Genomic DNA, 24,164 nt, shown 5'->3' with positions numbered 1-24,164 from the left:
AGAACAATACTGATTCCATGATACTCAGTATAGAACAATATTGACTCCGTGATACTCAGTATAGAACAATACCGACTCCGTGATACTCAGTATAGAACAATACTGATTCCATGATACTCAGTATAGAACAATACTGACTCCATGATACTCAGTATAGAACAATACTGATTCCGTGATACTCAGAACAATACTGATTCCATGATACTCAGTATAGAACAATGCTGACTCCGTGATACTCAGTATAGAACAATACCGACTCCGTGATACTCAGTATAGAACAATACTGACTCCGTGATACTCAGTATAGAACAATGCTGACTCCGTGATACTCAGTATAGAAAAATACTGACTCCGTGATACTCAGTATCGAACAATACTGACTCCATGATACTCAGTATAGAACAATACTGACTCCATGATACTCAGTATAGAACAATACTGACTCCATGATACTCAGTATAGAACAATACTGACTCCATGATACTCAGTATAGAACAATACTGATTCCATGATACTCAGTATAGAACAATGCCGACTCCATGATACTCAGTATAGAACAATGCTGACTCCGTGATACTCAGTATAGAACAATACTGATTCCATGATACTCAGTATAGAACAATGCTGACTCCGTGATACTCAGTATAGAACAATGCTGACTCCATAATACTCAGTATAGAACAATGCTGACTCCATAATACTCAGTATAGAACAATACTGACTCCATGATACTCAGTATAGAACAATACTGATTCCGTGATACTCAGAACAATACTGATTCCATGTTACTAAGTACAGAACAATACTGACTCCGTGATACTCAGAACAATACTGATTCCATGATACTCAGTATAGAACAATACTGACTCCGTGATACTCAGAACAATACTGATTCCATGATACTCAGTATAGAACAATATTGACTCCATGATACTCAGTATAGAACAATACTGACTCCGTGATACTCAGAACAATACTGATTCCATGATACTCAGTATAGAACAATACTGACTCCATGATACTCAGTATAGAACAATACTGACTCCATGATACTCAGTATAGAACAATGCTGACTCCATGATACTCAGAATAGAACAATACTGACTCCATGATACTCAGTATAGAACAATACTGACTCCATGATACTCAGTATAGAACAATACTGACTCCATGATACTCAGTATAGAACAATACTGACTCCATGATACTCAGTATAGAACAATACTGACTCCGTGATACTCAGAACAATACTGATTCCATGATACTCAGTATAGAACAATATTGACTCCATGATACTCAGTATAGAACAATACTGACTCCGTGATACTCAGAACAATACTGATTCCATGATACTCAGTATAGAACAATACTGATTCCATGATACTCAGTATAGAACAATACTGACTCCATTATACTCAGTATAGAACAATACTGACTCCATTATACTCAGTATAGAACAATACTGACTCCATGATACTCAGTATAGAACAATGCTGACTCCATGACACTCAGTATAGAACAATACTGACTCCATGATACTCAGTATAGAACAATACTGACTCCGTGATACTCAGTATAGAACAATACTGACTCCGTGATACTCAGTATAGAACAACGCTGACTCCGTGATACTCAGTATAGAACAACACTGACTCCGTGATACTCAGTATAGAACAACACTGACTCCGTGATACTCAGTATAGAACAATACTGACTCCGTGATACTCAGTATAGAACAATACTGACTCCATGATACTCAGTATAGAACAATGCTGACTCCATGATACTCAATATAGAACAATACTGACTCCATGATACTCAGTATAGAACAATACTGACTCCATGATACTCAGTATAGAACAATACTGACTCCATGATACTCAGTATAGAACAATGCTGACTCCATGATACTCAGTATAGAACAATACTGACTCCATGATACTCAGTATAGAACAATACTGACTCCATGATACTCAGTATAGAACAATACTGACTCCGTGATACTCAGTGTAGAACAATGCTGACTCCATGATACTCAGTATAGAACAATACTGACTCCATGATACTCAGTATAGAACAATACTTACTGCGTGATACTCAGTATAGAACAATACTGACTCCATGATACTCAGTATAGAACAATACTGACTCCATGATACTCAGTATAGAACAATTCTGACTCCGTGATACTCAGTATAGAACAATGCTGACTCCATGATACTCAGTATAGAACAATACTGACTCCGTGATACTCAGTATAGAACAATGCTGACTCCATAATACTCAGTATAGAACAGTGCCGACTCCATGATACTCAGAACAATACTGACTACGTGATACTCAGTATAGGACAATACTCACTCCGTGATACTCAGTATAGAACAATGCTGACTCCATGATACTCAGTATAGAACAATACTGATTCCATGATACTCAGTATAGAACAATGCTGACTCCATGATACTCAGTATAGAACAATGCTGACTCCATGATACTCAGTATAGAACAATACTGACTCCATGATACTCAGTATAGAACAATACTGACTCCATGATACTCAGTATAGAACAATACTGACTCCATGATACTCAGTATAGAACAATGCTGACTCCGTGATACTCAGTATAGAACAATGCTGTCTCCATGATACTCAGTATAGAACAATACTGACCATGATACTCAGTATAGAACAATGCTGACTCCGTGATACTCAGTATAGAACAATGCTGACTCCGTGATACTCAGTATAGAATAATACCGACTCAGTGATACTCAGAACAATACTGATTCCATGATACTCAGTATAGAACAATACTGACTCCGTGATACTCAGAACAATACTGATTCCATGATACTCAGTATAGAACAATGCTGACTCCGTGATACTCAGAACAATACTGACTCCGTGATACTCAGTATAGGACAATACTGACTCCATGATACTCAGCATAGGACAATACTGACTCCATGATACTCATTATCGGACAATACTGACACCATGATACTCAGTATAGGACAATACTGACTCCATGATACTCAGTATAGGACAATACTGACTCCATGATACTCAGTATAGAACAACACTGACTCCATGATACTCAGAACAATACTGACTCCATGATACTCAGTATAGAACAATACTGATTCGATGATACTCAGTATAGAACAATACTGATTCGATGATACTCAGTATAGAACAATGCTGAATCCATGATACTCAGTATCGAACAATACTGACTCCATGATTCTCAGTATAGAACAATACTGACTCCATGATACTCAGTATAGAACAATACTGACTCCGTGATACTCCGAACAATACTGATTCCATGATACTCAGTATAGAACAATACTGACTCCGTGATACTCAGTATAGAAGAATGCTGAATCCATGATACTCAGTATAGAACAATACTGACTCCATGATACTCAGTATAGAACAATGCTGACTCCATGATACTCAGTATAGAACAATACTGACTCCGTGATACTCAGAACAATACTGATTCCATGATACTCAGTATAGAACAATACTGACTCCGTGATACTCAGAACAATACTGACTCCATGATACTCAGTATAGAACAATACTGACTCCATGATACTCAGTATAGAACAATACTGACTCCATGATACTCAGTATAGAACAATACTGACTCCATGATACTCAGTGTAGAACAATACTGACTCCATGATACTCAGTATAGAACAGTGCTGACTCCATGATACTCAGTATAGAACAATACTGACTCCATGATACTCAGTATAGAACAATACTGACTCCATGATACTCAGTATAGAACAATATTGACTCCATGATACTCAGTATAGAACAATACTGACTCCATGATACTCAGTATAGAACAATACTGACTCCATGATACTCAGTATAGAACGATACTGACTCCATGATACTCAGTATAGAACAATACTGACTCCATGATACTCAGTATAGAACAATATTGACTCCATGATACTCAGTATAGAACAATACTGACTCCATGATACTCAGTATAGAACAATACTGACTCCATGATACTCAGTATAGAACGATACTGACTCCATGATACTCAGTATAGAACAATACTGACTCCATGATACTCAGTATAGAACAATACTGACTCCATGATACTCAGTATAGAACAATGCTGACTCCATGATACTCAGTATAGAACAATACTGACTCTGTGATACTGAATATAGAACAATACTGACTCCGTGATACTCAGTATAGAACAATGCTGACTCCATGATACTCAGTATAGCACAATACTGACTCCATGATACTCAGTATAGAACAATACTGACTCCATGATACTCAGTATAGAACAATACTGACTCCATGATACTCAGTATAGAACAATACTGACTCCATGATACTCAGTATAGAACAATACTGACTCCATGATACTCAGTATAGAACAATTCTGACTCTGTGATACTGAATATAGAACAATACTGACTCCGTGATACTGAATATAGAACAATACTGACTCCATGATACTCAGTATAGAACAATGCTGACTCCATGATACTCAGTTTAGAACAATACTGACTCCATGATACTCAGTATAGAACAATACTGACTCCATGATACTCAGTATAGAACAATACTGACTCCATGATACTCAGTATAGAACAATACTGACTCTGTGATACTGAATATAGAACAATACTGACTCCGTGATACTGAATATAGAACAATACTGACTCCATGATACTCAGTATAGCACAATACTGACTCCATGATACTCAGTATAGAACAATACTGACTCCATGATACTCAGTATAGAACAATACTGACTCCATGATACTCAGTATAGAACAATACTGACTCCATGATACTCAGTATAGAACAATACTGACTCCATGATACTCAGTATGGAACAATACTGACTCTGTGATACTGAATATAGAACAATACTGACTCCGTGATACTGAATATAGAACAATACTGACTCCGTGATACTCAGTGTAGAACAATGCTGACTCCATGATACTCAGTATAGAACAATACTGACTCTATGATACTCAGTATAGAACAATACTGACTCTATGATACTCAGTATAGAACAATACTGACTCTATGATACTCAGTATAGAACAATACAGACTCCGTGATACTCAGTATAGAACAGTGCTGACTCCGTGATACTCAGTATAGAACAATACTGACTCCATGATACTCAGTATAGAACAATACTGACTCCGTGATACTCAGTATAGAACAATACTGACTCCATGATACTCAGTATAGAACAATACTGACTCCGTGATACTCAGTATAGAACAATACTGACTCTATGATACTCAGTATAGAACAATACTGACTCCGTGATACTCAGTATAGAACAATACTGACTCCATGATACTCAGTATAGAACAATACTGACTCCATGATACTCAGTATAGAACAATACTGACTCCGTGATACTCAGTATAGAACAATACTGACTCTATGATACTCAGTATAGAACAATACTGACTCCATGATACTCAGTATAGAACAATACTGACTCCGTGATACTCAGTATAGAACAATACTGACTCTATGATACTCAGTATAGAACAATACTGACTCCATGATACTCAGTATAGAACAATGCTGACTCCGTGATACTCAGTATAGAACAATACAAACTCCATGATACTCAGTATAGAACAGTGCCAGTTGAGCTTTGCTACAGGAGACATTCATCAATTTTGAAAGAAAATGATTGCCTTTATTATTAAAAAGGATTAATTTGTACAATACTGTGATGATACTGTACCTTTAAGCAATATATTTTAATCATGTTCCTTTGCAGGATTTTCTCGGCACCATGTTGTTTGTGACTGTTGTCCTTTATTGCTGCTGAGACAGCATAATTGATATCACGTTGACTTTAACCTGGACTAATGCAATGTTCTGTAGTTTTATGGTCCTTTGGAGATTCTTGAGTGGAGCTTGATATGAGGCTGAGTGACAGGTCAAGCGATATGTCTTGGGGACAGTTTTTTTCCATTGTAGAGTCCAGTGTTCGTTTCATTTCTCAATTGCTGCTAAAAGCTGGTAGAAGTGTGGAACAGCAGAGATAGTTAGCTGTTAGGAGTTATACTGTGAGATGTTTGAATTTTACAGTTGGTACAAGTTTTGCTCGTTCTTTTTGTTGTAGTTTACCTGTATTCTTAAATAAACTTTGTTTTGATAAAAGCTTCCTAGTTGGTCATTTGAATCATACCTGGTGTGAAACACCTTATGCACAGCCATGCCAAAATGAAATATAAAACTTAAGATCTAGGCTAATTTCATAAAACACCTTGGAGTTTCTGGCCTGGGTCTCAACAGTATCCAAATGTGTGAATATATGGAGGATGGGACTGTCTCTGATCAGGCCTAGCTCTGCTGACATGGTCATCGGTTTCAAATAACAGACCTTTGATAAAAAGTTCCTGCCCATCACAGCTATTTTGTGTTAACTCCAGCAGATTGTGGCCGGATTCATCTAGAATGAGAGGGAGTGGGTCCCATCTGCATAACACTATTAATCCTCTCAATTCTACAGCATTTTTATTTCTTGAGAAGTACGCATCCACTACACCATCCAACTTGGCTTCCTGTTGAGCATGATTGGGAGAATTTCACAGTAAGCTCATTGCAGTGTTCATGCAAACCTTACTTATGACTAATAAACTTTAAAAAGTGTGAGCAGAGCGTACTGCTCACAGGAGTTGCTGCCTGCTGAACTGGCACCTGATATTATCCATTTCTCCAGCCTTGGCTAGAACACAGCTATGCCCATGTCATACACACATCCCACTTCTACATCAACCCCTAACTTAATTCCTGTGCCAGTATCTGAGCTGTGAAACAAAGTGACCATTTTCACTTGCTGCTTGCACTTACTTCACTGTCTGGGCAGCTGATTCCAGTTCATGGGCATTTAAAATGAAAAGGTAACAAAGGTCACGGTGAGTGAAAGGATGGTGAGAAGCACATGCTTATTCATTAGAAAAGATAGGGATGAGGGGGAAGTGCATTGAGGAAAGGAGGATTAATGAGTGGGCATCCTCATCTTCAATAACTGCAGCCTCACGACTGGCCATGGCCTCAGCAATTGCCCTCCTGATAATGGCCAACACACCTGTTCCATTGTGTTAGAAGGTGCAGATACAACTCTTCCCATCTGACTAATTCCTGCTACCTCTGATTCCACACCACCTTCTCCTGCAAGAGAGTGGGAAGTGTGTCAGTGAGTCTTGTTCAGCCTGTTTGGGTGATGCGGCTGTAAGATGTGTGCAAGCTTTGAAATGTGAGGCTTTGCAGCAGTGCTGTGTGTGAGGGAGAGGTGAGGTAAATAAATGTCAGGTAGATTGGAGATTGTTGCTAGGTGAGTGATGGGTGTGGGTGGCAAATAGAGCAGCGAATGAGGCAAATGGTGCTGTTGGTTGGATATGATACCATGAGATGCATTCACTGACCTTGATAACATGTTTGGGGTCATTGAATTTCTTCCTATGCTGCATCCAGGCCCTTGGCACTGAAATCCTGACACTGAATTCCACCACTTTCTCTTGCCATTGCCCTCTGGGCCTGTGTCGGGAGGGTCATTATCCCCCAATTAGGAAATTTGGCAAGTCTGATTCTTTCCACCTCGTCCATCGATAACACTAGAGCAATGGTCACAAGCCTTAATGAATATTCCCTCCCATAATCAGCCATTAGTGATTCTTCCGAAGTTTAGTACTCTGTGATCTGAGCACCAGGAAAATACACAATGCATCTCCCTTTTAACGGAATAGTTTTAAGTACAGTGAGGCACTAATGATATTGGTACCCCATGCTGATGTGTTCAGCCATTGAAGAGAGCGGATTGCACTGACTGTATGCAGTGAGTGTGGAAATAAGCAGGTAGCACTAAGTTGGTTAATCGTGCATTGTGGCCTGTGTGTCCTTTACTGAGGTCAGTCTAGTGAACTGCCGCTGCTTAACTATCACAGAACCCTGATAGGTCAGGATTGGCCTGTGCCTTTCCTCGCTCTCTGCATAATTCACTTTCAAGATTGGATTTGGGATGCATTGATAATTAACTTGTGTAATGCATAAGCTGTCACAAAGAATTCCAGCTAATGTAAAAGATTTATTTAATATTTCTTTTAAATAAGAAGTCATTTCAAAAGCTGTCAGAAAGACTACATGCAATATTATACCCATATTCTTTGATTATAATAAATTGAAATACATTTAGAGTTCCAATAAACTGTGATATATATAGACCTGTAGCTGTTTCTCTCACCGTCTTAGAAAATCCACCAAGCTGTTCTTAGTCCTTTCTAAACTTCATGCCCTCCACTCATGGGGACACTGGCAGATGTGAAGACACTGGCAGATGTGAAGACACTGGCAGATGTGAAGACACAGATGTGAAAGCACAGGCAGATGTGAAAGCACAGGCAGATGTGAAGACACTGGCAGATGTGAAGATACAGGCAGATGTGAAGATACAGGCAGATGTGAAGACACTGGCAGATGTGAAGACTCTGGCAGATGTGAAGACTCTGGCAGATGTGAAGACTCTGGCAGATGTGAAAGCACAGGCAGATGTGAAAGCACAGGCAGATGTGAAGATACAGGCAGATGTGAAGACACTGGCAGATGTGAAGACACAGATGTGAAAGCACAGGCAGATGTGAAGACTCTGGTAGATGTGAAGACTCTGGCAGATGTGAAGACTCTGGCAGATGTGAAGACACAGAGATGTGAAAGCACAGGCAGATGTGGAAACTGACAGATGTGAAGGCACTTTGGAACATTGCGAATGTAATTACCATTGTGTGACTGTGTGTATATGTGTGAGTGTACGTGAGGGGTGAATTTTCCCATTCTGCTCACCACAGGAATCAGAGCTGGTGAGGAGCGGACAATGAAAAAGTCCTTTGACTTTGTGCGGGATTTTCCAGTTTCGGGGTGAGTGCAGCTGGAAAATCCCTATGTGTGTGAGGGTGTGTCTCACTTTCCCATTCTAACCAGAAGAGGAGAAGGAGAGGTGATCAGACAGAACTGCAGCTTCATGGAAGATCGACCGAATAAGTTGCATGTACAGATGTCCTTACTCCCCAAACAGTTTATAAACCCAGCACAATACACCTACAGATCTCAGGACCAGTATTTGGGAGGCTTTGCTTTATTATGGAGTTCTGACAAAACCTGTTCCTAGAACAATAAAATCACAACACCTTTGGACATCTTGCCTTCAGCTTTGGCTAGGCTGCCATAGGCAATAACTCTGCACCTGAAGCCTCTTCTGCTTTCATCACATTCAGTGGGAGAAACACAATACAACAGGATACATGGGTCAAACACAACTCTCAATGAGATTGCTGGAGCCTTTAAGTAATGCCTGGAGAGGTCTGGTAGCTCCTTCAATTGCATTCAGAAAGAGTGTCCTTTAAGACTATGGTTGCCAAATCTTTCTTGGCAATGGGAGCCACCATTGGGCATGATGAGGAAAAGTCTTTGGAAGGGGATGAGTGAATAACAGTACATCTTTTGGAACCCCCTACCCTCCTCCCACCCTTCAGTCTTCCCTCACTTGCATGCAGCCAGAATTTTACTGTCCTGCCCACCACAGGAATTGGAGCGGGTGAGGGGCCGACCATGGAAAGGTCTGTTGACTCCTAGCAGGATTTTACAGTTTTGGGATGAGCAAGCCCACAAAATCCTGCCCTGGCAGTATCTGATGAGCTAGTAGAAAGGAAATGGACAAAGTTTACCATGTAATGCTGAAAGAAAACAGCAACAGACACAGAGCAGTGACACCAGTCTTGTCAGGCTGAGTGTGTGACTATCTGAGAGAGAAACTACCAGAGAGAGTTAAATAGAAAGGAAGCTGCCTGACTTGCAGTCATCTCTCATGCAACATGTCCTTTGTCTGCCTATAATATGGATCACAGCCTGTCCCAGTCATGCCAGTGTGTACAGTCAGGCAGGAACTTTCCTGGTTATTTGCTTCTTGTTGTGTACCAGCTTGTTCTGCAGGTAGAGTAGAAGTGTGTTAAGATATTCCCTACATATAGTTTTTCAATATATGTTAGTACTGTGTGCATTATGACAAGAAGAACAGGCACATGCAGCCAAAAGGGAGAAGAAAGAAGTCGCAAGTTTTGTGAGGATGAGCAAGGAGATGCAGTGACGTGTTCTCCAGTGACTTGGGGAAAACCATAGGCAGTGGGGAACAGAAGGATTGAGATTGCTGAAGCCAGTCAGAAAGTGTGCAAGTTATGAAGGGAAGTCTTGCCTTGTTAGTCCTGGTCAGATTGTTAGTTTTTTTAATGCATTACAGCCAGGTCCTGTGGGAACATTTCCCTATCTGCCTGTTGGTCGATCTGTCTTGGATTGTGTTGCCCACTCTCTGTGAAGAGGATCTCTTTCGTTTTTGTCACTTGTTCAATCAGCCTCATCAACTGTTCATACGTTAAAGAAATTCATGGCTCTGTTGGAAGCTAGTGTATTCCAGGAAAATCTGTCCCCCTGAATAAAATAGAAGACACTTGTCCATGACACTTTAAAACTCTAGTGCATGATCTGCTCAGGGTCAATGTCTAGTGATTGGAAATGGAATTTTCAGTGACTGCAACATGTGCTGAGCTGGGTAAAGCCACCACATCCTGTGAATCAAAGCTCAATCCCTCAGATTGTATGTGTTAGTTCCACCTTAAACAATGAACCTCCTCAAATCAATGAGGAGAGCAAAAAACAACACAGTTTCCAGCACAAAATCTGAAAACCGATGTCAGACAAAAAACATTTTATATCACACCTTACACCTTCATGGGAAATAATGGTTTTCACCAATGGAAATGAAAATAATATATGGCAATGACATTGCTTCAGTTGAGTAGAGGCTATGACAACAGACATTAGCGGAGTGGCTGAGTGTTAGACTGCTGCTGTTGAATATTATGTGGACATTGGAGGATATTTGACTTCACAAGGTGGATCTACCAACACCTCTGTATAATCCATTCTCTGTAACATTTGAGTAATGTGGTTGTATTATTAATCCTCCACATTGTGCACTACAGAAACAACACCTCAAGACACACATTCATGGAGCACTTTTCACAGCCTCACTATATCCTTAACCACATTAGATCTGATTATTTCGATCCCCGTAGAGACTGATAATTTGAGAATAGAGGGAAACAGAAAGCTGGAAACTATAGGCCAGTTTGGAAAATTCTAGAATCTATTATTAAGGAGATAGCAACAGGACACATAGGGCTAAATTCTACCCTCCCCCAAGGTGCATGTGGGAGTGGGGGAAGGGGGAGTGTAAAATTGATTGGACAGGATTCCCCCCTAGAATCCACCTACATAAACCCAGATGTAATTTCATGTTTGGGTGAGAAAACCCCCCTTTCAGATATCAAGGCCCCTAAGTGGTCACTTAATGGCCATTTAAAGGTCTCTGCCTACCATTGGAACCAGGAGTAGGGAGGGTGAGAAACAGGGGGAAAAACTTCTCTCCATCTCGGGTTAGGGAGTGGGGGGGAGGTGGGGTCACTCTGAAGGCCACTTCAGATTTGGGGCAACCTTGACACCCTTCCCTCCAGGACCTTGGAGCTCTGATCACCCTCCAACCCTGGCCTACCATTTGAAGTTGCAGTTGCCCCTTCTGACCTCCCCAGGCGTCCCCTACCCTCCTGCCCTTGGGATGCCTGGGACTATCTTTCCAATGTTACTGGGGTTTGTTCCAGGCAGAGTGCCGCAGTACCATTTTATTTTACTGGAGAGGACAGATGAGCCATCCTCTACATATCAGGAAAGGATTGGTAGGTTGGTCTCTTTTACAGCTGAAGCATCACCCAATGAAAGTTCTGATAGAGTGGACCGAGAGAATGATTTCTCTTATGAGGAAGAGCATAACTAGAGGCCATCAATACACAATTGTCACTAAGAAACCTGATAGGGAATTTAGAAAAAGAATTATACTAAAGTGTGGTGGAACTGTGAACTCATTACTACAAGTAATGGTTTCTGTGCCACATATCCTACGTAAGTAACATTTAATCTGAAAATGCAGCAATCCCTGCACTAACATGCCAGCCTAGACCTTCTGTTGAAGATTATGAAGTGGAATTTAATCCCCAAGCCCTCTGGTTTAGAAGGGAGAATACTGTCACTGAGCCATCATTGGCACCTGAATGAGATTTGGTAACAGATCAATGGAATAACGACTTCTACCAGAGTACTGCAACAGTCCAGGAAACCACTGTCCTCATCTCACAATCAATATCGGTAATGACTTCAATTTCTCACTGTCTGGGCTCTTACTAATAGCTCAGGTGAGCCTATAACACTGGAAGCTATTGCTCAGACTTTGCAATTCACTCCAAACTGTCATGAAGAGTAGTTAAGCCCTGCATTCACACCTTCCACTCAATTACAGAGGGACTCATTAGTGTTGTAATTAAAAGTCAGTGTTAATCAAGAATTATACTCTGAGACCAACTTGGTCTCGCAATTAACGTGAATGAATGGATCATAACAAAAGGACATGATTTTATGGAATATTAATGGGATACCATGAAAGGAAGATGTTGCAGATGTCAGGAGCTGAGTGAACCTGTCTGTGAATGAATGGATTGTGAAAGTGAAACCTTCCATTCTTTGTCACATGAGAGTAATTGATGGATCAGCTTTAGAAATCAGAGAAAATAGCACATGACATGAAAAAGCTACTCCTTCTCTGAAGGTAAATGAACAAAAGAGTTGGGTCACATGAACCCGATATATTTATCTTATTAGTGGAAATGAAATGTGTTTCCTTTTGGGTGGATTGCCCATCAATTTCAGAGATTCTGTATATCCCAAAAAAAAGTCAGAATTTTGCCTCAGAATTTTCTGCTGGCTATCCTAAGGTGAATAACTCATGCTATGGTCACACTTCAGGGCTCTGGTATAATTCTGTGCCATGTATCATTGGGGAACCAGGAGGTTATAGGCTGCTAATGTGCTACAGTATGGTTTCATTTTCTGGTAATTGCAGTTACTCCAAATTGTGTAGCTCTGTATTGCTGAATGATTCTAGACTATGAAATAGTTCTCAGTTATGGTATGGATCTAGTGGTCAATATTTAAAAACACAGTGACCAGCCTGAATGAATGTGCCACTACAGCAACTGACTTCATTAGTAGGTATGTAGAGACTGTGTGCCAAAGAAGCAAATCTATGTGTTTCTCAACCAGAAACCATGGATAAACAGGGATACCCACTGCGTGCTGAAATCCAGGTCTGAGGTGTTCAAGTCAGGCGACGCTGACCTATACAAGAAATCCAGATATGATCTATGGATGTCCATCAAAGATGTCAAAAGACAGTACTGGATCAAGCTGGAATCCTCGGCTAGCCACACAGATTCCCACTGCTTATGGCAAGGTCTGCAAGACATAACAGGCTACAAGATAAAGGCATGTAAAATTGCTGGCACAAACACACCTCCCAGATGAACTCAATGGATTTTATGCCCGTTTTGAGCAAGAGGTCGCCAGGAGTACGCCCTCCACTCCGGAAGCCTCAGCTGAACCCGTATCCCAGGTCACCATCGCAGACATCAGAGCAGTCCTCTTGAAAGTCAACCCTCTGACAGTGACTGGCCCAAATGGGGTACCCGGATGAGCACTCAGCTCCTGCGCGGATCAGCTGGCGGAAGTATTTGCTGATATCTTCAACCTCCCTTTACAATAATCTGAGGTCCCTATCTGCTTCAAGAAGATGACCATCATCCCAGTCCCAAAGAAAGGCCAGGCAACTTGCTTTAATGACTATCGGCCAGTGGCCCTGAAATCCATCAGTGCTTCGAAAGGCTAGTCATATCACAAATCAATTCCACCCTCACAGACTGTCTAGATCCACTAGTTTGCCTACCACTGCAACAGATCTACAGCAGATGCCATCTCCCTGGCCCTGCACTCAACCCTGGAACACCTAGGTAACAAAGATATATTTGTCAGACTCTTATTTATTGACTACAGCTCAGTCTTTAACACCGTTATTCCTACAAAACTCATCTCCAAACTCCGTGGCCTGGGACTCGGCTCCTCCCTCTGTGACTGCATCCTAGGCTTCCTAACACCAAAGACCACAACCATAAGGAAAGGCAACAACACCTCCTGCATGATCATTCTCAACACTGGTGCCCCACAAGGCTGTGTCCTCAGCCGCTTACTATTCTTCTTATACGCCTATGACAAATTCCCTTCCAACTTGATTTTCATGTTTGCTGATGACACCACTAGGTAGGATCTCAAACAATGATGAGACAGAGTATAGAAAAGAGATAGAGAATCTGATGTAACAACAATAATCTCTCCCTCAACGTCAAACGAAGGAAATAGTCATCGACTACAGGAGGTGTAGTGGAGGACATACCCCTGTCCACATCAATGGGGTCAAAATGGAAATGGTCAAGAGTTTCAAGTTTTTAGGTGTCCAGATCACCAACAACCCGTCCTGATCCCCACATGCCAACATTATAGTTAAGAAAGCCCATCAATGCCTCTACTTTCTCAGGAGACTAAGGAAATTTGGCATGTCTGCTATGATTCTCACCAACTTTTACAGGTGCACCATAGAAAGCATTCTTTCTAGCTTTATCACAGCTTGGTATGGTTCCTGCTCTGTCCAAGACTGCAAAAAAACTACAAAGGATTGTAAACGAAGTCCAGTCCATCCCAGCTAGTGACACTGTCTACACTTCAGAAAAGCAGCCAACATAATCAAGGACCCCAACTCGTCCTGGGCACATTCTCTTCCATCTTCCTCCATCAGGAAAGATACAAAATTCAGAGGTCATATACCAACCGACTCAAGAACAGCTTCTTTCCTGCTGCCATCAGACTTTTGAATGGACCTACCTTGTATCAAGTTGATCTTTCTCTACACCCCAGCAATGACTGTAGACTATATTCTGGACTGTCTCCTTTCCCTCTCTATGAATGGTATGCTTTGTATAGTGCACAACAAAACACTACTTTATACTGTATACTAATATATGTGGCAATAATAAATCAAATCAAATCGGAAGTTTGGCAGGTGTGTGGTTCATTCACTGCTTCTGAGTGATGAGGTCTGAGGCTCCCTAGGTATTAGGCCTTAGTGTTCATTACATTTGGGCTGGCCAGGCCTCAGAGCCCATGGGAAATTAAGGTGGGAAATTTGGCTGCTGCTAGTGTAAGCTTCAGTTAAGTGAGATCAGTCCTTAGTCCTAACGTGTGCAGTTTTGGTGGACTGGCCATGGGAACATGCATGGGTTTATAGATGGGGAGGCGGGGAAGTTGGCCTGTGTAAGATGCTCTTTTGGAGTGTTGGTACAGACTTGATGGGCCGAATGATCTCCTTCTGCACTATAGGGATTCTATGGATACAGGAACGGAAATGTTGAGGGCTAGGAATTTGGGATAGGCAATGTGTGGGGATTGTGGTGATTATCCCTTTTAGGACAACACATCAGAAGAGGGTCACATGAGCTTAGGGGAGCAATTAGGACTGAGAGTGGGTCATCACCCCAAGGGGTGGAGTCCCCTCTTAGGCAAAAGACAGTCTGAAGACATATAGGACACGTGTAGAGACTGGGGCAACCATGAGGCTGCAAGCCTCTGTACACGTTTTTCCTTGTAAATAAGTACCGTTTGTGTTCCTAATGAAGTCTAAGGCATGAATCATTACACAATGGCAAAACTCTCTTAACCATGCAGATGTTGCCTCCCCGCCTCACCTCAGTCTTGCCATTTCCCATGAATTTCCTGCACCCATGGTCTGGATCATGATGGGTCCTCACAGTCCACACGGAGGAGCTCTTGTGGCACAGTGGGTAGGGTCCTGGCCTCTGTGCCAGAAGCTCAAAGTTCCAGTCCTGCCCCAGGATTTGGTGTTAAACAGGTTGAGTGTCAACCTGCAAATCCTTAAATATGCCAGTGATTGTGGTAAGAATGGGAGAGACTCCTGGTTGGCCATGCTTGTTGTGGAGTGGCACCCCTCAAGCTATAAGCCCCTAGCAACAGTCTAGTGACCTGTTCTGGGAATTACTATCTATGGAAATGGGCCAAATTACCCTAGTGCACCACTACGTGCAGGAAAAGAACTGGGATCGACAACCCAAGCTCCCCAACTTTCTTCCATCCTAAACACACCTTTGTTAAGTTAATTTGTTCATGGGAGTTTCTGCCTGGGCCAGCATTTATTGCCCATCTTTGAGGACATTTAAGAGTCAACCACATTGCTGTGGCTCTGAAGTATACGTGTAGGCCTGACATATAAGGATAGTAGATTTCCTTCCCTAAAGGATTTTAATGAACCGGATGGACTTTTGCAACATTCGGCAATGGCTTCATGGTCACCATTAGACTTCTGATTCCAGATTGTTTTTTATTGAATTTAAATTTCATCATCTACCATGGAGGGATTCGAACCTGGATTCCTAGAAAATTTCCCTGGGCTTCTGGTTACTAGTCCAACAACAATACCACTATGCCATTAAGATAAAAGATCTATTGGCTCTATTCTCTCCCCACAGACGCTGCCAGGCCTGTTGAGATTTTCCAGCATTTTCTGGTTTTGTTCCACTATGCCACTGCCTCTCCTATAACTTCTCCATTGCTTCCTTCTGATGGCCTGTTCCAGCAAAAATCATTCATTCTGCTGCATCCTGCTTGTTCCTCCAAAATGATTAGAATGCAAACAAACGTACTGAAAGCTGAGTGCTGCTTCCTGGGAAACTCAGGCAGTATCAGAGGAAATCTCCATGATGCAGGGCCCTGCCCCTCTGATGTTCCTCAACAGAGAAACCAGGGCTGGGATTCTGTAGAATGCTATCACCGGAACACCAGCAAAATCTCTGAAATAATAATAATAGGCTTTGACTTGCTGATTTAGAGTAAAACAGTAAAACAATTGCTATACATAAATAGAGCAATCACGCATATATATCATACAGATGACACTAAAATTTAATTAACAAGGAATGTTGGTGCTATTTAATCAGTTTACTGGCTCTGGAATGAATAACTCGCCCTTTTAAATGAGTCCAGCTGGCAGGAAAGATTGTCAGATATTGATGGGAAAGGTCTGTAAAATAATTAGACTTAAATACACGGTCAGACTGCACGTGTACACCCCTCTAGAAACTAGCAGAATTTGACCTACAGCTTCAAGAAAGTTGTTGCATTTCCGGGCAGGTGATTATAAGTGTCTGATAGTGAAAATGAGCAGTTGTATGGGTTTTATAATCTGTCCTGGAAATGTGCCTATAAATGTTGCTTCATTTGCATGGGAGGAAGAGACGGAGAGGGGAAATCCTAATGTTGAGATTGGTGGTGCTTTTTGAGGAAGGTTTGGGGCTATGCTCCCCTGATATTTCTTTCTTAAACTGAGTAATAATTATGCACTCTGGTTCATTTACACTTTCCTGTTTCACAGCTGATGGGATTTTAGTCCAAAATAAAGGGAAAGGAAAGTAACATTTTGCTTCTCAATCGAAACTGGTTGATCACTTACCCACCAACTGTCGCTGTCCCACACCCGCTCTGAACTGCTCTTGTTCATACTCTCACTCTGGCCTCAACTTACTGAGACATTGATAGATATCAATCTCTTGGGGATTGGCAGGAGTAAGTCCATTCTCTGCTCTGAAGATCTGTGGAAGGAAATAGAGACATTTACTTAAAATTTCAGATAAAAACCGTAAGGCAAATGTAAAGATGCTGAAAATTGTAGGATAAACGAGGACGATTCTCTGGCCTCCCCTCAGCATTTTTCTTGGTGGCAGGAGATGGCATGCAATTCGCTTCTGGTCTCATGGCTGTCAATGGGAATTTCCATTAACTGCTTTTACCCCACTGGGAAATCCGTGGTAAGGGTGTGCCACTGGCAGGACCAGAAGGCCCCACTGGTCGGAGAATTAATAGAATCCCTGTAAGGACAGAAGGAGGCCATTTGGCCCATCAAGTCTGTACAGTCCCACCAGGCTCTGTTCCTGTAGCCCTCATTTACCCTGATAATTCCCCCTGACAGCAGGATCAATTTAGCATGGCCGGTCAACCTATCCCACACATCTTTGGACAGTGGGAGGAAACCGGAGCACCCGGAGGAAACCCCATTCAGACACAGAGAGAAAGTGCAAACTTCACACAGACAGTGACCCGAGGCTGGAATTGAACCCGGGTCCCTGGCACTGTGAGGCAGCAGTGCTAACCTCTGTGCCACCGTGCCACCAGCCAAGAACTCTAAAAGGTGATATTCAGAAAAGAAAATGTTAGTGCTCCAGTCATTTGATCAAAGCTGAAAAACTGCTGAAATTCCCTCCATTGGACAAGGCAGAGCAGAAAGATCTGGGATGACGGGTGTCAAGGAGTAACTGCAGACAAGCCCACAGTGATACATGAGGTGGCATGAGACAGATGAGGCATGCCTCATGGCAGGAGTAGTTACAAGCAGAGATGGAAAGAGCTTTGAAGATCGTAATCAGGCATCAGCCACATATGAGGCTGCGGGGGTAGGTGTGGTTAGTGAGGTCAGATTGGTATTCAGTCTAACTGATTGGTCTGATGTGTAAAAGGAAGCTGGTGGGTGGCTTCCCAATCAGAATTGCCATTTCTCCTATATCTCCTTTATCTGGGGCACCTCAGCAAAATACCTACATTTGGGGTAATGAAGAGATGTGAATGTTCCGCTGGAGTGTGTAGACCTGGGTCTTGGTCTGATACCTGTTGAAGATTATTGACTGGCACAGTGAAATTGCCACGTTTATAATTTGGTGCGCTTAGGATGGTAAAAATAACTGTGAGCGAAGGAGATGTGTAAGATGTTAAAGCCAGTCTCAGTAGCTACTCAATAGCTGGAAAATGCTGTCACTCAGTAAATTTGACAGGGAGAGTTACTGAGCAAACTGTCTTCTAGACCAGAAAGCTGATTTTTGAAAGCATAGGAAAGTAGGAATTACTGAGCAATGATCGGCCAAATAGCAGCACGGTAGCACAGTGGTTAGCACTGCTACTTCACAGCTCCAGGGTCCTGGGTTCGATTCCCGACTCGGGTCACTGTTTGTGTGGAATTTGCACATTCTCCTCGTGTCTGCGTGGGTTTCCTCTGGGGGCTCCAGTTTCCTCCCACAGTCCAAAGATGTGCAGGTTAGGTTGATTGGCTGTGCTAAGAAATTGCTCCTTTGTGTCCAGGGATGCGTAGGTTAGAGGGACTAGTGGATATAATATGTAGGGATATGGGGGTAGGGCCTGGATGGGATTGCATTCGATGCAGACTCAATGGGCTGAAGGGCCTCTTTCTGCACTGTAGGGTTCTAAGTCCATCTAGCTCAACTTCTATAGCCTTTGAGATTTATTGTCCAATCAATTCTTCCCAAGCAGCATCAGAATGACTCCATTAATAAATGCCTCAAACTATCAATAATTAAAGAGCAGGATCTGAGGTTTAATTATTGGTTTGCAGGGATCTAACTAGAGTGGTGGCACTCCAATTCAGCTCAATTCCTACTCCTGGTTGCCTGTCAATGAACCTGTGCGGGTGGTGTGTGTGTGTGTTGAATAAGATTGGGGTTGGGTTGCTGGTGATGTCTCCTTCACACTATCGTTAGGCTTACCCATGGTGAATGGTCACTTGAATGAGGTGTGAAAGGAGATCTGACGGTGCGTATGGGACTTTACCCTCACCATGAGCCAGCAAATTCAGGAGAACTGGAAGGCAATTCTTTTAAAAAAAGCATACGGTTCTAGAATCTTCCAGGGATTTTTTGTCCCATCAAGCAGATTGTTACAAATTAGCTTTGTGTGGATGGGGGATTCAGGTAGGGAGATTCAGGCAACTACAGAGGAGGAGCTGACTATTGAAATAGAAAACCCTGTGGCCCTCATCCACATTCTTGTTAAAGTTAATTATTAGTCACAAGTCGGGTTACGTTAACACTGCAATGAAGTTACTGTGAAAATCCCCTAGTCACCACACTCTGGCGCCTGTTCGGGTACACTGAGGGAGAATTTAGCATGGACAATCTACTTAACCAGCACATCTTTGGACTGTGGGAGGAAACCGGAGTATCCGAAGGAAGCCCACGCAGACACGGGGGGAACATACAGAATCTGCACAGACAGTAATCCAAGGCGGGAATTGAACCCAGGTCCCTGGCGCTGTGAGGCAGCAGTGCTAACCACCATGCCACCCTCGTGTTATGAGCTCCCACTACAACAAGGAATGCTAGTTTATAAACTCGGGGGAAGGCCAAAAAAAAGCACAGCACCGCTCTGAAAGGGTTGATCTGGACCTCATGTTCAAATGTATGTCGGATTACTTTATCATCAGCTAGCATAATATAAAAATGCTTCACTTCAACAGCAAACTCTCTGTTGGTTGACAGCTTCTATCGCTTCAGTAATTATGAAACCACTTTGAGCAGAAACTGTGATAACTGGGTTTTTTAAAAATATGAATCAATTCAGCCAGCTTTTTCTCTGGTACCTTTTTTTGTGGCTGTTATCAGCCAATGACAGGTGACGTGTGCTCAGTGTGTGAAGCCAATCCATCTCGCTTCAGCTGTGACATTCATTGTAGCCCTGTGCCCCTCATCTTCTGAAGTAACATCCGCAGTACGCTCCAGTGTAACAATCAATTTATGACTTGAAGCGGCTGTCAGAGCTCGATTTGATATCCCTGTCATTTCATTTTCCCTCCCTGCCTCTGCCTCCTTCCTGGCACCAGGGTGGCTTATCATGAGTGCGTCTGAATTTTAAAAACCACTGCAACAAGTGGAGAAATAAATGCTTCTACTTCCCAGCTACCCCCATCCCAATCTCCCTTTTACTGCACTACAGGGTTCTGTCACAAGTGCTCTGAATGAGAAAAGCATGAAGCTAATCCATCCTGTACAGGGTTAGCCAATAGTTCTCCCACACAGCTGACAGCCCCTATCAGGCATCCAGATGCTCAGTGGCGTCAAGTTGATAATTTGCTGCTTCCAATTTTCTCAACCCTTGCCCTGAAGCAGCTAGAATTTGCCTGGATCCAGTTCTATCGCTCCTGCAAGCCTCTGCTATCTCTCTTCAGCTAATGCGTCCAAACATACTGTGAAGGCTGGTCTGCCCTGAAGGTCAGTGTTTTAACATTGACATTAAACTGTTACTTTTAAACTAACTCCTTTAGCTTGAGGACATCACAGCCAGGTTTAATCCTGTCTCACCCCCATTCTACACTCAATCCAGCGAGGATCCCAGACATTAATGAGGAATAAGAGGTTTTGATGATCATTATTTACATCCACTTGTAGCCCACGGCTGCCAGCTTAATTGTGGAGCTCTAACAAATGAATCAACAAATGGTTCACCTTATACTCTGGCTGGGATTCTCTGTCCCCGCTCATGGGGGTGTGTTGTGCCATCCAAGAGTACATTGACTTTTGGCAGGACTGGGTGACTCCAGTGGTAGACGGGGCTGGAAAATCCCACCCTATGTTTCAGTTCCACTTCAAAGGTGATGTGGAGATGCCGGCGATGGACTAGGGTGGGCACAGTAAGAAGTCTTACAACACCACATTAAAGTCCAACAGATTTGTTTGGGATCACGAGCTTTCAGAGCGCTACTTCTTCAAGACTCACCTGATGAAGGTGCTCCAAAAACTTGCGATTCCAAATAGACCTGCTGGACTTTAACCTGGTGTTGTGAGACTTCTTACTGTATTTCAAAGTTGCTATTGTTGCCATTCAAAAATTGCAACAAAAGTCACTGCACCTATCTGGCAAGCTGAACATAGGAACCACAGTCCGCTTTAGCATCAAGATCGCTCATCCTGTTCTCAAACATCAGACTGTCAAACATCAAAAGTGAAGACGCTTTTTGGAACATGCAGGAGGGATTGTTACTGAGCCATAAGTGTACTGCTGATGTACAGAGCCTATCACAATACCCATTTACTTTATAGGATTATAGGAGTTTTGGCTGAGCATTTATTATCTGCTACATACCCCTAGCTTTACAGTCCTATGTAGGTAATGTATTTAAGCTGCTTGTTATGGGCTATTGCATGTAATATTCACTGAACTATGGGCTATATTTTCCTGAACAGATGCATATCTATGTGTTATTGTACGAGTTACAGATTCCTGGTTATAGAACACGTCGCCTCTTACAGTTATCTCTGTTTTTTTTTAACTCACCCTGACTCAATGAATTTCACACCACCCCTCCCGTCCTGGTCCCAGCTATTACGCTGTAAATCAGAACTTGTCCACTTGCAGCAGAACAGTAAGTATGAGTTTTGTATTATTCTGGTTCATGCAGCATTGGTGGAAGGCCTTGTGGTGTAGTGGTTAATTCCCTACCTCTGGAAGCTCTGGGTTTGAATCCATCACCTGGACCTATTGACCACGGGAAGAGTGTTCATAACATTGGCCGTTAACCGTCTTGGGAATCTTTCTCCCAATATTCTCCAAAGGGGAAAACAGTGTGTGAGTGAAGATGAACTTTAAAAAACAATCACCATTGGTAGAAACGCCTTGTACTGAAAAGTAGGTATTGAATCTGTATGAAATGAGCTCAATACCTCCAAATAAAGTTTCTCTCTCTGATTTTATAGAGGACATATTAACCTATTAACTAACACCTGCATTAAAACAGTGAAGAAATAATTTGCAGAAAATTGTATAAACAAAGTTAGCAGACAGAAATGGGTTGCTCCAGCCTGACCCATGTTTCATGATAGATCATTAAATCCTTACAGTGTGGAAGGAGGCCATTAGGCCCATCAAGTCTACAATCACAGTCACACCCAGGCTCTATTCCCACAATCCCACATATTTATCCTGCTAATTCCCTGACACCAGGGTCAATTTAGCACGGCCAATCAACCTAACCCACACATCTTTGGACTGTGGGAAGAAACCACAGCACCTGAAGGAAACCGACGCAGACACGGGGAGAACATGCAAACTCCACACAGACAGTGACCCAAGTCGGGAATTGAACCCAGGTCCCTGGCGCTGTGGGGCAGCAGTGCTAACCACTGTGCTACATTACAACTAGACACCACATTGTCTCTCCCCTCTCTTCCAGCCATGAATTAAGCATTTGTAAGCCCTTATTCTGTGTTCACTTTGAGAATCTTGGAGGCTAGGATCATCATTAGGTGAGGAAAGCAGAATTAAGAAGGGCACTAATCAAAGGCTTTAACTCTGGAGATGTGTGACAGAGCAGAAAATTCTAGAATGTCATATAGATTATGTAAAGGTTCATGTAAAAGTGCCATGTAGTACAGAAAGCAGGTCATTAATCTCCTCCATCAGTCAGGTTAAGTCATCTCTTTACTAACAGCACTGGCAGGAATAGAACACGTTGGTCAGATACCTCTGACCTTGCCCGTGGCTGGGATTGTCCTGTCCCGCTGCAGTGAATGGAGTTTTGGTTGAGCATCAAATTCTCCATTCTCGCTGGCAGTGGTGGGGTAAACAAGATCACAGAATTCTGCCCACTCATCTCTCAAACAGGAGAGGAGAGAAGCAAGAGAATAGCAAAACTCAGCAGAGTAATTATTTTACAATGCTTAACACGGTAAAATTCCTATGTGTGCCATTGTGACAAGCAAGGTAGACATTTGGTCAGTGACACAGCAACAGGAGTGGGCTGTTTTATCATTGGGTCTGCTCCACATTTTATTAGTTACGATTGGTCTGTATTTGCCTCCATTTCCTCACCGATTACTAAGGGTGGAATTCTCCAGTATTTTGTGTAAGTGCAGCGAAAGGCGGTTTAGCCAATGTTGTTCCTGTTGGCCGGAATGGCTGGAAATTGCACCTGATTTTGCATTTGAAACCTTATTAATTATGCACAGTCCAGTATCCCCCTGAATCGCCTGGCAGGCTGGGGGTTGATTGATCTGCCTACCATCAGCAGGTTTTAATGTCCGGGCACCATATTTAAATACCAGTGCAACACACTCGTATCACTCTCTCCTGCCCGTCTGTCACACAACGACTGCTTAACATCCATCCAGCTGGAAGCAGGAGACTACCAGCCTCCAAAAAGAAGGCAGCGCCCCCATTTCGAACAGTAGACCCTCGCCACCTTGATCCATGGAGTCTGGATGCAGAGGCATGTACTCTTCCTCAGGGATGTCTTCATGAAGCA

Source organism: Carcharhinus amblyrhynchos, chromosome 23 (genome assembly GCF_965287045.1).
Source record: "Carcharhinus amblyrhynchos chromosome 23, sCarAmb.v2.hapA, whole genome shotgun sequence".
In the NCBI taxonomy this organism is placed as follows: domain Eukaryota; kingdom Metazoa; phylum Chordata; class Chondrichthyes; order Carcharhiniformes; family Carcharhinidae; genus Carcharhinus; species Carcharhinus amblyrhynchos.
This window is presented reverse-complemented; position numbering follows the sequence as displayed.